Genomic DNA, 14894 nt, shown 5'->3' with positions numbered 1-14894 from the left:
GAATTCCAAGATGCACCCTGTGCACAATATGAGATCATTTGAACAAACTATGCCATGAATGTGGCCATAAGATTGATCATTTGGCTTGAAAGCCATGAATCTTCACGCATGATAGCTCATTTCGGAGAACACTTTTTTAAAAAAAAAATCCATATTACAAGTTTATTATTTTTCCTGGAAACTTGGTCACATATAATGACACAATGCGAAGGTTTTCCAATTTTTTGATTTTTTTGAATTTTTTATGCCCGTTTCAAAATGAGGTCAAAACGGCAGGCTTGACCGTTCCTAGCTAGTGGTTGAATCTTGGAAAAATTTTGATGTTTCTCTGATTAAATAGGTACTTATGTACCTAGAAATGATTTTTGGAAAAAATAAAGAGCAAACTATGAGGCAGCTGCAGTTCAAATTTGACCCGCTTCCATCTGAATCAGCGGGAATTTGTCTTTTTCACCAGAGGTGGATCAAAACTTTTTATACCAAAACATTTGGTCAATTGTGCATTAAATATGGCCTAGTATTTTAGAAAAATTATTTGGTCCAATTTTGTAATAATTATTTGGTAGGTCCTTCACAAAAAAACCTCATTTGAGGCACTCGAAAAATGGAAAATGGCTCTTTTGTGCAATGAAAGTGAAAACTCCCTTAGGCAACATTGTTTAGAATTCCAAGATGCACCCTTGTGCACAATATGAGATCATTTGAACAAACTATGCCATGAATGTGGCCATAAGATTGATCATTTGGCTTGAAAGCCACGAATCTTCACGCATGTTAGCTCATTTCTGAGAACACTTTTTAAAAATAGTTTTCGTATTACAAGTTTATTATTTTTCCTGGAAACTTGGTCACATATAATGACACAACGCGAAGGTTTTCCAATTTTGTGAATTTTTTTTTGAATTTTTATGCCCATTTCAAAATGCGGTCAAAACGGCAGGCTTGACCGTTCTAGCTAGTGGTTAAATCTTGGAAAACTTTTGATATTTATTTGATTAATTAGGTACTTATGTACCTAGAAATGATTTTTGGAAAAAATAAAGAGCAAACTATGAGGCAGCTGTAGTTCAAATTTGACCAGCTTCCAATTGAACCGGCAGAAATTTGTCTTTTTCACGAGAGGTGGATGATTTTTTTGACATCCAACCATTTGGTCAATTGTGCATTAAATATGGCCTAATATTTTAGAAAATTGGTTTGGTGCAATTTTGCAACAATTATTTGGTTGGTTCTTCACAAAAAAAATATTTTTGCCACTTCAAAAATGATTAAAAATAGCTAGAAATATGACTAAAAATTGATCCTAATCCGTAAAATGTGGTCTAACTCTAGTGAAAGTTTGTGTGGTGCCCTTTTGCAAAATATTTTTGATAGCTACTTCATAAAATCCCTCTATTTTTAGTATTTGAAAACTATTTGACATCCCTGATTTTCTGAACCAATCATCACTCTGTCCACGGATCAATGACATGGCGTCCATCCATCCATCCATCCATCCATCCATCTCTCCATCCCACATCCATCCATCCATCCATCTATCTACAGAAAAAAGAAAAAAAGAAAAGAAAAGGAGATACCCAAACCGCAACCCAAACCCTAGCTCAGATCGACCGCTCCCCCCGTCGCCCACTTCCTTCCTCGTCCCCGTCTCCTCGCCACCGCCCCCTCCCCGATCTCGATCTGCCGCCGCCCCCACCACCACCATCGACGACCCTCCGCCCCCACCGCCCCCGCCACCCTCTACTCCACAGCCGGCGCCCCTACCCTCTCCTTCTCCCCTCTCCCTACATCCCAGATCCATTCGACCGCGGCGACCACCTCCTCCACGGCCACCGTGCCCACGGCCACCTCCTCCCGCTGGCGACCGCATCCACTCCGCTACCGGCGCCACCTCCCCTCCCCTCCCCTCCCCTCCCTGGCTAGAGGTCCCTTCCCCTCCAAGGGCCCGCCGCTGATGAAGTCCGGCAAGGCCGGCTTCGAGGGCCCGCAGGAGGCGCAGCACCGCATCCGCATCACCCTCTCCTCCAAGAGCGTCAAGAACCTCGAGAAGGGTGATGATGATGGGTGGATCTCGTCGATCCGCACCTCCTCACCCACCACATCACCATATCCGCGACATGGTAAGGTGTCCACGAGCTCCGCAACTCCCCTCTGCATCGACTACGACCACCAGTTCAAGCTGGGCGCCCCCACATCGCCGGATCTGAGCTTCTTCCCCGTCGGCCGCCGCGCGCCTTCCCCCGTCGATCTGCGTCGCCCTCGCTGCTCCGACGTCTCTGGCCTCCCCGAGATAGTCATCCGCATCGCGGTGAGCCCCTCAGCCGATCCCCCTCTTTGGCACATCAATCGATCAGCATGTGGAATTTTGGGCTCTGATTATTCTGAGAGAGGGATGGTACCATCTCCAAAATACATTTGCTTTCCATTGATTTGAACAACTGTAATGTGTCGTGATCTCAGTGCGGCCCCACCATTTTTTCCTTCAAATTTCTATTCTTCTACTTACAAACTACTAAATGTGTGAAGTGACCTAAAATGTCTTGCATTTGATTACATAGGGAGTAGCAGACAAGTGGATATGCCAGTTTGATAATTAGTACTTCACCATAATATTTCCTGCTTCAAAGACATGCAGAGAAAAAAGTGGCTCAGAATCGTTTTGGTTTCGTGAGTGCTAGATTATTTCCAGATCTGCGCATGGTGTCAAAAAGACTGGTTTAGTTTAGAAGGACAACATGTGGAATTTTCTTGTTTAGGATAATGATCGATCAGCATGTGGACTGGGCTCTGTTTATTCTGAGAGAGGCTTCTCAGCACTTTGAACACTAGTTATGTGTTGTGTTCTGAGTGCAGCTCCACCATTCTTTCCTTCAAATTTCTGTTCTTCTAGTACAAGCTCTTTTTTATTTCATTAATGAAACCATATAGAGGATCAGAAATCTTAATATATATATATATATATATATATATATATATATATATATATATATATATATAGAACCATTTAATATATTATCTTTGGAAATGGTACGCATCTGAATTTGTGGCTGCCTGTAAGTGGCGCATTGTTAGTTAATTCTCCTCAACACAATCCAATTTGTGCTAACCCTATCATGCATGCCTAGACTATATATGTTGGTGTGCCCTTATAATTTTGTAATCTAGCACGCACGATGCTCCCCACGGGTTTGGTTAGTCTGTCAACGACGGTATATCCCCCCCTCCTTCAATCAGAAAGGAACCATCTCCATGAACTTGCCAAATCCTCCCAACTTCAGAAGTTTCTCCATCCAGAAACTTCTAGCTACTACACCACCACCACCACCACCACCAGCACCACCATTTATTAAGTGTCTGGCTGAGTGTAAATGGCGCATTGTTAATTCTCCTCAACACAAACTAAAAATTTGTCCAGTTCAGACTTCCTGTGTGTGATAATTAGTTAAATTTGTCACTTGTGTACTGCTCTTGCTGCATATTTGTGTTTGTTTAATTTGTAGTTCCTGTGTTGCTCAAGTAGCCGTGACATATATGTATGTGGTGCGGAATCTATATGTCTCAGTACCAAACTACTTCTGCATGTTCAGTATTATGATATATCTTTTATTTCTAGTTCTTATAATCATTATACGTGCTTGTGATATATATGTGCTTGTGATCTGAATCACTTCTGCCCTTCTGCTTACATACTTTCTAATAATAGATGTCTCCTTTTATTGTAGATTTCCTTTTGTAGTCTATGTATGCATGTGTTAGGATTATTTTCCCTGTAATCTTCACTTAAATTGTCTAGCCTAGCTTTAGCCGAGCATCATCGCTGATCGTCTAGTCCCTATGGAGAACACGACATCCGTAGCCGGGTCTGCTTTGACTGCGGAAGCTGAATATCACTCCCTCTGTTCATAAATAAGTGATGTGCAAATAGGTGTTGTGCATGGTGATCTCCTTCAATTTACTTTCTGCTTGTAGAGTTACTGTGTTAAATCTTGAATGAAGCATTTGGGTAGTTGAATCTCTTGGGTCGAGTGTTTCCCAGATGCTTGTATGTATCTTGGCTCAGTAAATCGATATAATACTTACTTAGCTATGAAGGAACTTTCATGAATCATAGCACTGGTGTGTGGCTGCCATGCATCTCTGGGTTATTAGTTTAGTGTACTGTAGATATGTAATCTTTTTATCTAACTAGCTTGTATGTGCTTGTTCTTGAACTGCAGGTCGCGGAGGTTCTGCTGGAAACAAGTTCAGGATGTCTCTGGGTCTGCCTGTGGCAGCCACCGTGAACTATGCTGATAACACTGCTACTGCATCGGACGGAGCTGCCGCTGCGGCCCCAAAGGGCAACCTTCATCAGACACAACCCCATAACAGGGCCTCAAGGTTCTGTGCCCTCGTCTTCTTCTTCCTCCTCTTCTGGTCTCGTTGATCTCGTCGATCTGACTGACGTGTGTGTGTTTCGTGTGTGCCGACCACAGTGTGCTCCGATCTGGTGAGGGGCGCCAAGGACAAGCTGCTCTGGGTCAAGGATGCCCACCAAGATGGCCACCAGAAAGTCGCCATGCGGAGAAGGTGACTGACCCGCCTCCCTCGTCGGCTCCCGTTTTTACTTTGTTTCTGTGCCCTGTTTGCTTGCAGTCATGCAACGACCGGCCTCGCTAAAATGTTTCTCTATGGAATCAGGCTGCTTAGGGTTGGATGATATAGGGCAGTAAATTGGCTGTATGGGCACTTCTTTGTTGTTTGCTGTTAGCCAAGAGATCAACTGTCCCGGTTGAAGTTCATAGCCTAGAGGATTTTAGTACTGAACTAGTGATCGATCCTACTGTCCCTTGATCTCCCCATGATTTCTCGTTGCGTTTCTGACGATTCGGGCCTTCTTGTTTGTAGGAGCTGGAGCCGCTGGAGATCAAAGATGTGCTGCGATGTAAGTTCTAGTTTTTCCCCTTTGATCCCCTCTTCCATGCTTCTGCTCTGCTATTCCAATTTTTGCCTTTTGTGTTCCCTCTTTTACTAGTATAGTAGTTTATTAGTACATGTATATATGGTAGCTGAAATCCACTCTTTGATACTGATGTACCGAGCAGTAGTAGTAGTAGTTCAATTTACTGGTATATCGTGGCCCGTTATTTATGCCATGGTCTGATTAGTTGCAACTGCTGTACTGATGTGTTGGGGATTGCTACCTTGAGCTCCTTGTTTCATGTTGACATTTGCACTTGTGCGAAAAAAACTGAAGCAATTGCTTGCGTTCCTTTCTACAATTAGTCTTCAAACGGACCCGTTATAACAAACGTGTCTGCTATTCCTTTTAGTGTAGTTCTCTTTACTGTGTTCCTAATGATTGTCATGTATGAATGTGTTGCAGGCATCTTGCATACCATATTCTCGTGGGTGGGTGCAGCGAGGGGCTGGGCAAGCGTGGTGTGTAGTGGATGGAGGTCATCTCGTGGGAGCCCAGGGCGTTCGTCTACCACAACTTCCTGGTAATCACTGCTACTGCTGCCCACTATGCCTTCCCTTCAACACCCATAATCACTGCTGCTGCCACCATGGTTCATTCGGTCCTGCACCTGCTCACGCATGCACACTGTGCCGTGTTTGTGGGAAGCTGGTTTTGTTAGGTAGTCCATCGATGATGTATGGGTTTCTGTTTGTAATCTGCGCTGATGCCCACTCTGAAAGTTTGGTGACAAAATAATGCATCTTGAATCCTGGGAAGACTACTAATAATCTGTCATTGGAGGATATGCTACAGCAATGCAGCAATTTGAATTGATATTCACATTGAATTAATGACTTGTCTTGTTGTATGCAATTGAAACATACCCATATAAAAGAAGTATGTTCCATGCAGCATTTTTACTGTTTTACTCAACTTGTTTTTGTAGTTACTTGATACATATTACCTCCGTCCCATAATAAACCATCAAATGTACTCCTGGGAGGGATAAACATCTTTTTATAACATGGGTTGAAGCAAACTGTACTTGCCTACTGAGAATATGAAAACAAGATATTCTGTTTGCTAATATGAAGATAGCATTGTGTTTAATCCAGTACTGATGATTGTTTTCATTCTCATATAAATTTGTTAATGATGGTGATTTTGTACTAGCATATAAACTTGTTTTTGTTGTCACTTGATACATACTTAGATTGTACTTGAAGTTGTGGGTTAATGCTGGTAATTTTGTTCTACTTGTATGCATTGGTACCCCCATCATCGAGCGCATGGATGCAATAGTGGCAAGAAGATCATGGTCGTGTGCATCATCAAGCACACCATGGCGAGCATCCACCTCCTCATAGTGGCAAGAAGAGCAGGTGCCTAGTTTGTAATCACTGTCGAAGGAGCTCCATGTTGAAGAACATAACACTTGTAGAGCTTGTAAAGTACCATGTTATTGAACTTGTGGAGTATGTAACTGCGACTTCCACTATTGTATGTTAGAGTTATTTGTACAACTTGCTACACTTGCTGAAGAACATAACACTTGTAGAGCTTGCAAAGTGTATGTTAGAGTTATCTGTACAGTAGCAACTCTGTATTGACTGGTAATATTTGTACATCAGCAACACTGGCTGGTAATATTTGAAGTATTTTGTGTGTTTTCTGTGCCAATTTGAATATTGTGTATTTATTTACGTTAAATTGGAAAATGAAGAATGTGACCCTGACAAAAAAAAAGAAAAAATGAAACTGTTGAGACAAAAAGGCCATGGGCCAAAAATAAAAAGGCTGCAATGAAGGCAATGGGCGAAAAATAAAAAGGCTGCAATGTTGGGCTTGGTCCATGAAGTTGACAAAAAAATCATAGGAAAAAAATATAAATGGGCTGAATTAATGGGCTTGGCCCATATAAACACCGAATTGGACCGGGCTGATTCTTGTGCCGCATCAGATTGCCAGGTCGGATGCCTACGTGGCCTGGGGAGGCTGCTAGTGACCAAAAGAAGACAGTAGGCATATTTTGGTCATAAACGTCTATGACCTTCTCACAGAGAAGGTCGTTCATTTCAGTTTACGACCGCCAGCTTTTGACCATCTGTTTTTGGTCACAAAAAGGTCACAAATGGAAAATAATGACCATTCAGTGACCAATAGTCAAGGTCACAAGTTGACATATTTCTTGTAGTGCCCGCCACCTTTTGACCAAGTCAAACGGGCCAGCCTTTTCACAGGAATGGGCCTCTGTTGGCCCGTGCCACGTGTCGATGTATCATAGGTGCCTTCTGTTCAATGAGTGGATGACATCTGTCCCAGTGATGAGCCGACACATGTTTCCTCCAGCCAATGATGATTTTACACGTGGAAAATCCCCAGTGGTCGGGGCTGTTAACGGGTTATCGGATCCAAAACCCGACCCGATAGCTTAACGGCGTTCCGTTACGGTGGATGCCACGTGTCGGTCACCCTTGATGAAAGCACTTCTGTGACGCGCGATTTATCGTCATGGAATTGGACACTTCCATGATGATAATTTTGGTAATGTGATGGAACACTTCTACGACAGCACAAGTATGACTATCTTGATTCTGTCATAAAATCGTCATGGATGTACATGCATGACAGAAAACGCGACCTACTGTGACAAACACGTATCATCACGGAAGTGTATTTTTTTGTGGTGGTGCCCGAAAAGCCATGAAGAATATGGCCAAGGCTTTATGGCCGTATGATGTCCCTCCAGAAAGTATGGAGGGGTTAGTAGACTTATTCAAGGGTGCTCGGCGTCGCTTCGAGCTATGGAAGACGTCCGCATGCCATGAAGGTGCGCGGGAGGCATGGGCCATGGCGAAGACACGCTACACCAGAGTCGATCCGAATCATATGGCCCGAATTGGACCTCAGGGACCAGATGGGAAGGAAATTCCTGTAAGCTTGGTATATGACCAAGTAATGATAGCGGCGAAATATTCGCAAGAAGATTGTAAGCTAGATAGCCTTATAGATGGCATAGAGAAAGAGTAGGCGTTCGATTCTATGTATCAATATACTTTATGACCGAACTTATCTCCTGCCGAACTTGTAAAATATTTGTCATCGCAGACCTTCGACTTCCACCTCCGAACCAGGAAGTTGGAGTGTTTCCGTATATTATGTTTAACTAAGAAACGTTTTGTATCTTCGGAAACCAGGCAATCCGATCATATTGCTCGAACAGACAAAATATGTCCGGGGAGTTATGTTATATTACTATTTAACGTAAGAAACATCTTCCAAGGAAAATAGTTCCGTTAGGGGTTCCTTTCCTTGAGTTGACATGCTAAATGATGCATGCCTAGGCTCGTATCCGAATTACAGACAACTGATTCCGTAGTTGTTCCAAAAAACAGCTTGTCATTTATTTTCGACCAATTATTCCCTTAAGAATGCTAGCTTTCAGCTTCACCTGTCTGAGGTACAGATCTGAATAACCCGGTTGTAACAATCGCAGAGGTACTCCCCTAGCCAAACAATCGGGAACATAGGGTATAAACACAGGAGCAAGGCAACCCACCTTGGCAAAAACTTAAGTCATAGAGGTGCATAAAATGGCAAAAGCAACAACCGACATGGTAAAGGAAGCTTATAAGCTTTTAATAATGTGCTTCATTAAAGAAGCCCCCATGTATGGTGGGGTGTATACATTTAAAGATGTGTACCCCTAATAATGCGGTTGATCCAAACATACACTGAGAAGGAAAAGGAAAAAATCAAAAAAGGAGAGAAAAAAGGAAAAAAAGGAAAAAAACCTAGTCAAAGTGAAACCTGAGGAGGCCGAACTACACGTAGAATCTTCGGAGCCGGGCAACATTCCATGGGATCGGCTCAAGGCGATTATCCGCTGCATTGCGAAGGCGATAGGCTCCTCTAGTAAGCACTTCATCTACAATGAAGGCCCCCTACCATTTAGGTTTAAGCTTATCCTTTTTCTTTTCTGGGAGGCGCAAAACAAGTTCTCCGACATTGTATGTCTTATCCGGCACTTCTCTGCTTTGGTAACACCTGGCCTGTTGTTGATAGAATGCAGAACGAGCTTTAGCAACATCACGCTCTTCTTTGAGTCCGTCTAGGTCATCCTGCCGATCTAATTCGGCTTCTCTCTCTCTCTCTTCATACATGCACACTCTAGGTGAGTCATGAATAATGACGCAGGGCAATACGGCCTCTGCACCGTACACCATAAAGAAGGGTGTGTATCCGGTCGTTCGATTGGGCGTGGTCCGGAGTCCCCAAAGTACGAAATCGAGTACGTCAACCCAGTGCTTGTCTGATTCTCGTAAAGAGCACACTAGTCTGGGCTTAATGCCACTCATGATCAGACCATTGTCCTTTTCGACATGGCCATTTGTTTGAGGGTGGTATACGGATGCATAGTCGAGTTTAATGCCCAACTTAGCGCACCAGGATTTCACCTCATTAGCTGTAAAAATGGATCCATTATCAGTGATGATACTGTGCGGGACACCATAACGGTGGACTACGCCGAATATAAAGTCAATCACTGGCCCTACCTCAACTGTTTTTACATTTTTGGCCTCTATCCACTTAGTATATTTATCTACCATTACCAGCAAGTATTTCTTTTTGTGGCTTCCCCCTTTAAGGGGACCAACCATATCAAGTCCCCAGACAACGAAGGGCCAAGTGATGGGGATTGTTCTTAATGCGGTGGGAGGCATGTGACTTTGGTTGGCGAAAATATGACAGTCCACACAACGTTGGACAGGGGCTTGAGCGTCTGCTTGAGCCATGGGCCAGAAAAAGCCTGTCCTAAAAGCCTTGCTTACTAGGGCTCGTGCTGCGGCGTAATGACCGCCCAGACTAGCATGTATTTTTGCCAAGAGTTGCCTTCCCTCCTCTTCAGAGATACACCTTTGGAGGAGTCCGGTAGTGCTCTTTTTGTACAGTTCACCCTCACTTTGAAAGCTTTAGAGCGCTGCACTATGCATCGAGCTTCATACTTATTGTCAGGAGATCCTGCCTATTAAGGTAGGCCAAGAATGGTTCGGTCAATGGAGCGATAACACCCATGATTTCATGGGCAGAGGGTGTTATCTCGATATCTAGACCTCCGACGGTATCTGCATTGTGTTTGGCAGTTGGGGGTGTGACCAGGTCCGCATTATCTTCTCTACTCTCACCCTGCCACACTACGGATGGCTTGAAGAGCCTTTCCATGAAAGTGTTAGGTGGCACAGTGTCGCGCTTAGCGCCCATGCGAGCAAGGATGTCGGCTGCCTGATTACTGTCTCGAGCGACATGATGAAACTCAAGTTCGTCGAACCGAGCTGATATTTTTAATATGGTGTTTCGGTATGCCGCCATTTTTGGCTCCTTTGCATCGAATTCTCCATTAACCTGGGATATTGCAAGATTTGAATCACTGCGCACCTGCAGGCGTTGTATACCCATGGAGACAGCCATGCGGAGACCATGTAGAAGCGCCTCATATTCGGCTGCATTATTGGAGTCTGTATACATAATTTGTAATACATAGCAGACTGTATCCCCAGTAGGAGATGTTAGGATGACGCCAACCCCCAGTCCGGCCAGCATTTTGGAGCCGTCGAAGTACATAATCCAATTGGAGTATGAACTATATTCTTTAGGGAGTTCAACTTCCGTCCACTCAGCGACGAAATCGGCCAACACTTGGGATTTAATAGCCCGGCGTGGCTTGTATATTATTTCAAACGGTAAAAGCTTGATCGCCCATTTAGCTATACGGCCGGTGGTGTCCCTATTATTGATAATGTCGTTAAGTGGTACTTTGTATGCCACTAGGATCGAACACTCTTGAAAATAGTGTCGCAATTTATAGGATTCCATGAAGACCGTGTAGGCTATCTTATGGTAGTGGGGGTACCGGGATTTACAAGGTGTGAGGACCTCAGATACATATTAGACTGGTTTTTGGGTGGGGAATTTATGTCCCTCTTCCCCTCATTCGGCGATGAGTACGACACTATCTACTTGGTTAGTGGCCGAAATGTATAATAGCAGAGGCTCGCTGAGGGAGTCCTGGATTGGCGGGTATCCGGACAGCCGGACTGTGTACAACGTCCGGACTATTGAAGCGTGAAGATACAAGACTCAAGACTTCGGCCCGTGTCCGGATGGGACTCTCCTTTGCGTGGGAGGCAAGCTTGGCAATCCAAATATTACATTTCCTTCCTTCTAACCGACTCCATGTAAACCCTAGCCCTCTCCAGTGTCTATATAAACCGGAGATGTTGGTCCTTAGAAGGCCGATCACAATTACAATTATACCATCATAGGCTAGCCGCTAGGGTTTAGCCTCTAGGATCTCGTGGTAGATCTACTCTTGTACTACCCATATCATCAATATTAATCAAGCAGGAAGTAGGGTTTTACCTCCATCGAGAGGGCCCGAACCTAGGTAAACATCTGTGTCCCATGCTTCCTATTACCATCAGCCTTGACGCACAGATCGGGACCCCCTACCCGAGATCCGCCGGTTTTGACACCGACATTGGTGCTTTCATTGAGAGTTCCTCTGTGTCGTCGCTGTCAGGCTTGATGGCTCCTTTGATCATCACCAACAACGCTGTCCAGGGCGAGACTTTCCTCCCCGGACAGATCTTCGCGTTCGGCGGCTTCGCACTTCGGGCCAATTCACTTGGCCATCTAGAGCAGATTGACAGCTATGCCCCCGGCCATCAAATTAGGTTCGGAAACCTAAACTACATGGCGGATATCCACGGAGACTTGATCTTCGACAGGTTCAGGCCAGCGCCAGAAGCTTCAAACAATCACGATGAGCACGGCTTAGACCTGTTGTCGGACGCTGTTCGGGATATCACCCCGGCAGAGGCCTCGGATCTAAATCTGGGGCAGGTCGCTTCGCCTAAAGACGGATGGCTGGACTTCGCCCCGCAGGCCGTGCCCTCATCGGCGATGGAGCCGAACACAGGTCTCATCTCTGAGGGAGCCTCTGACTCCGGACCCCCGGATTCATATCCGGATGCAGGTTCCAGTCCGTGCGCCCCCGAGCCCGCCGATCCTGGTTGGGCTCCGGTGATGGAGTTCACCGCGGCGGACGTCTTTCACCACTCACCCTTCGGCGACATGCTGGACTTATTGAAGTCTCTCTCCTTATCAGGAGACTCCGGGCCGGACTACATTCGACTCGAGTGGGAAGTAGACAACAACGGAATTCATTGCCCACCCACCACCCACTTCATTGCCATGATCGATGATCTAACCGATGTGCTTGACTTCGACTCCGATGACATCGACAGTATGGACGACGATGTAGGAGAACTACAGGAACCACCGCGTACAGGGCAGTGGGCGGCCACCTCCTCATACAATATATATACAGTGGACACCCCAAAGGAAACCAGTGGCAGCGAGGCAACGGAGGATAACCCCTCAGGGAGAAAAGCAAAACATGTGCATTATCGGCACCACTCCAAGACCCGCCACACCAAAAGCGGCCCCGGAAACGAGAGAAGTCCGGACGGTGCCAAAGAGGAATACAACCCTAGTCAGCCTACACTTAAGCAGGCCGGACCAATGACGATGGGATGCTGGGAGAGGGACAATCACACACCCCCCTCTGACGACGAGGCAAGCCTCGGCAATGACGAATTCGGCGTACCGGAAAACCCAGTGGAACAAGTTCGCTTCAAGCGACGGCTCATGGCTACCGCAAGGAGCCTGCAAAGGAAACAAGAGCAGCTTACAGCTGACCAAGATGTGCTAGAGGATAGGTGGATCAAGATACTGGCCGCCGAAAAGTACGAACTCGATAGCCCCAATATAGGGCACACATGGCACAACTGGCTACCTCAACTCGAGCAAGAAAACCACGGGCACGCACACGGACGTCCATGCATCATTATGGTCCAAGGCGGCAAGAAACAGACACGAAGAGGCACCCTCAGGCCTCAACACAAAGGTCAAAAACATCAAGACAAGGAAGCTGGTGCCAAGTCCGGCAACGCTCAGTCCGCTAAATGGATAAAGAGCAGCACAAGCCTACTCGACCGAAGCCACACGCTGGATAAGCCGTGCCAAATTCACGGTACCCCGAGAAGGATGGCAAAGCATACCAATAGAGAATGCAGGATCCGCAAAACAAAGCGGCTGGTCGCACGTCGGAAACAATAAGGGGAGATGCCTCATCAAAGACCCCACCCCACCCCCAGAGCGTAACAGTACGGCCGACCACCTAGGACCACATAAACCACGACAAGTCAATTGCAGTGCCTCTAGACCTAGTAGTCCGGGGGCTACATAACACACAAAGACCACAAGGGTATGACGCCACTGAAAACATCTCCTAAAAGATGTAAGGCACAAAGGCCAAGCTCTATTGGCCCACCACTCTAAACGGTTGTCTTCGGATCACCCAAAAAATGCTACGCCAAAGAATAAATCCCCGACACCTTCCCACCATACGATAGTTTACTGTATGCTAACGGGAAAAACCACGTCGACTAGATTCCACATGGTAAATTACCCAGGCCAACCATCTGGACATCCATTGCAAACTACACACTACCTCATGGTCCAACGTCTGGGCACACCAGGACCCGATTAGGGACCTTGGTAGCAACAACAAGAGGACACCTAGCTGCCTTCAAGCATTTCACATTTGTAAACTAACGATTGACGCAGAACAGAACTAGCAGCATGGAATTATCTCGGACACTCAAAGGAAGGAACATGTAGGTAGAAGGTAGTTCGGATTCATTCTCGATCCACTCACAACTCCCTCCAGTCCGGCCATAACAGGTTCCGCCAAATAACACCTCTTTCCATACATCATACTAATATGCATAGACATATCACTCTACTACAATGCGTAGACTCAAATAGCAATACCGGTTGTCGTTTATCGCCGATGCCTCTTTGCTGACAATGACAGCCACGCTTCGCGTTCGCCTGGTTGTACCAGGGGCTCCACAATACGGCAATAAACTCAGACCACCTTTTCGGTCGTTCTGCACCCCAAACTGTCACAGCCCTAGAGTTTGTTTGCAAGTAGTTGCATAATCATCCATGCATCATGTCTAAATTTATTGGAAACTTGAAATGGGGATGCTTAAACCCTAGCACCAAATGAATTCAACTAGGGTCAAAATAAAATCTTTTTCTTTGAACTCAAAATGCCCTCTAAAAATGTTCAACATTTCTGGTTTGAGGTGAAAGCATCTACCAAAAATGGTTTATATTTTTGCAGGACATATTGGGCTCTGAACTAAATCATACTCTATTTGCATTTGGGCATTTAAATGCTATTAAATATTTTAAATGCTCAAATAATCATAACCTAAAATGTTTACTGTAGGATATATTCCCAACAGTGATCATGAGTAGTTTCATGATTTTTGAGAGAGTCTAAGTATTTTTAATAAAGCCAAACATCTGCAGAAAAATAGAAAACAGGAAATAAAAGAGAGAGAGAGAGAAGGACTACCTGACGCTCACCTGGCAGCCCACTTACCTGGCCTTCTACTGTAGCAGCCCAGCCCACCACCGCAGCCATCCCAGTCGTCTTCCTCCTCGGACAGTAGGACGCAGGCGCGTGGCTGGAGCACGCGGGCACACGCCCAGGCCACCTCCTGCCTCTCTGCCTGTCTCCCCGTCGCCCTGAGGATGCCACGCACCTCCCTGCCTCTCTCCCTCACTCTTCTTCACTCCATCCCCTCCTCTAGCTCCCTCTCTCTCGCACCGAGCAGAGCTCGTCGCCGCCGCTTGCTGCTGCCACCACCACCGCCTCCCCCTCGCTTCTCCGACGTGCCCAAAAGCTTCGCCTCGACCCCCTCTTCCTCCTCACCGCGCCAAGCAACGTCGGGAGCCTTGCAGTGATGCCGACGCCGTTGTCTTCAACCTTCGGCTCCGAGATCGCCGGAGATGCTCCAACGCCGTCCGGCCT

This window comes from Triticum aestivum, chromosome 3B (assembly GCF_018294505.1).
Source record: "Triticum aestivum cultivar Chinese Spring chromosome 3B, IWGSC CS RefSeq v2.1, whole genome shotgun sequence".
NCBI classification, from domain to species: Eukaryota; Viridiplantae; Streptophyta; class Magnoliopsida; order Poales; family Poaceae; genus Triticum; species Triticum aestivum.
Note: the sequence above shows the minus strand (reverse complement) of the source record.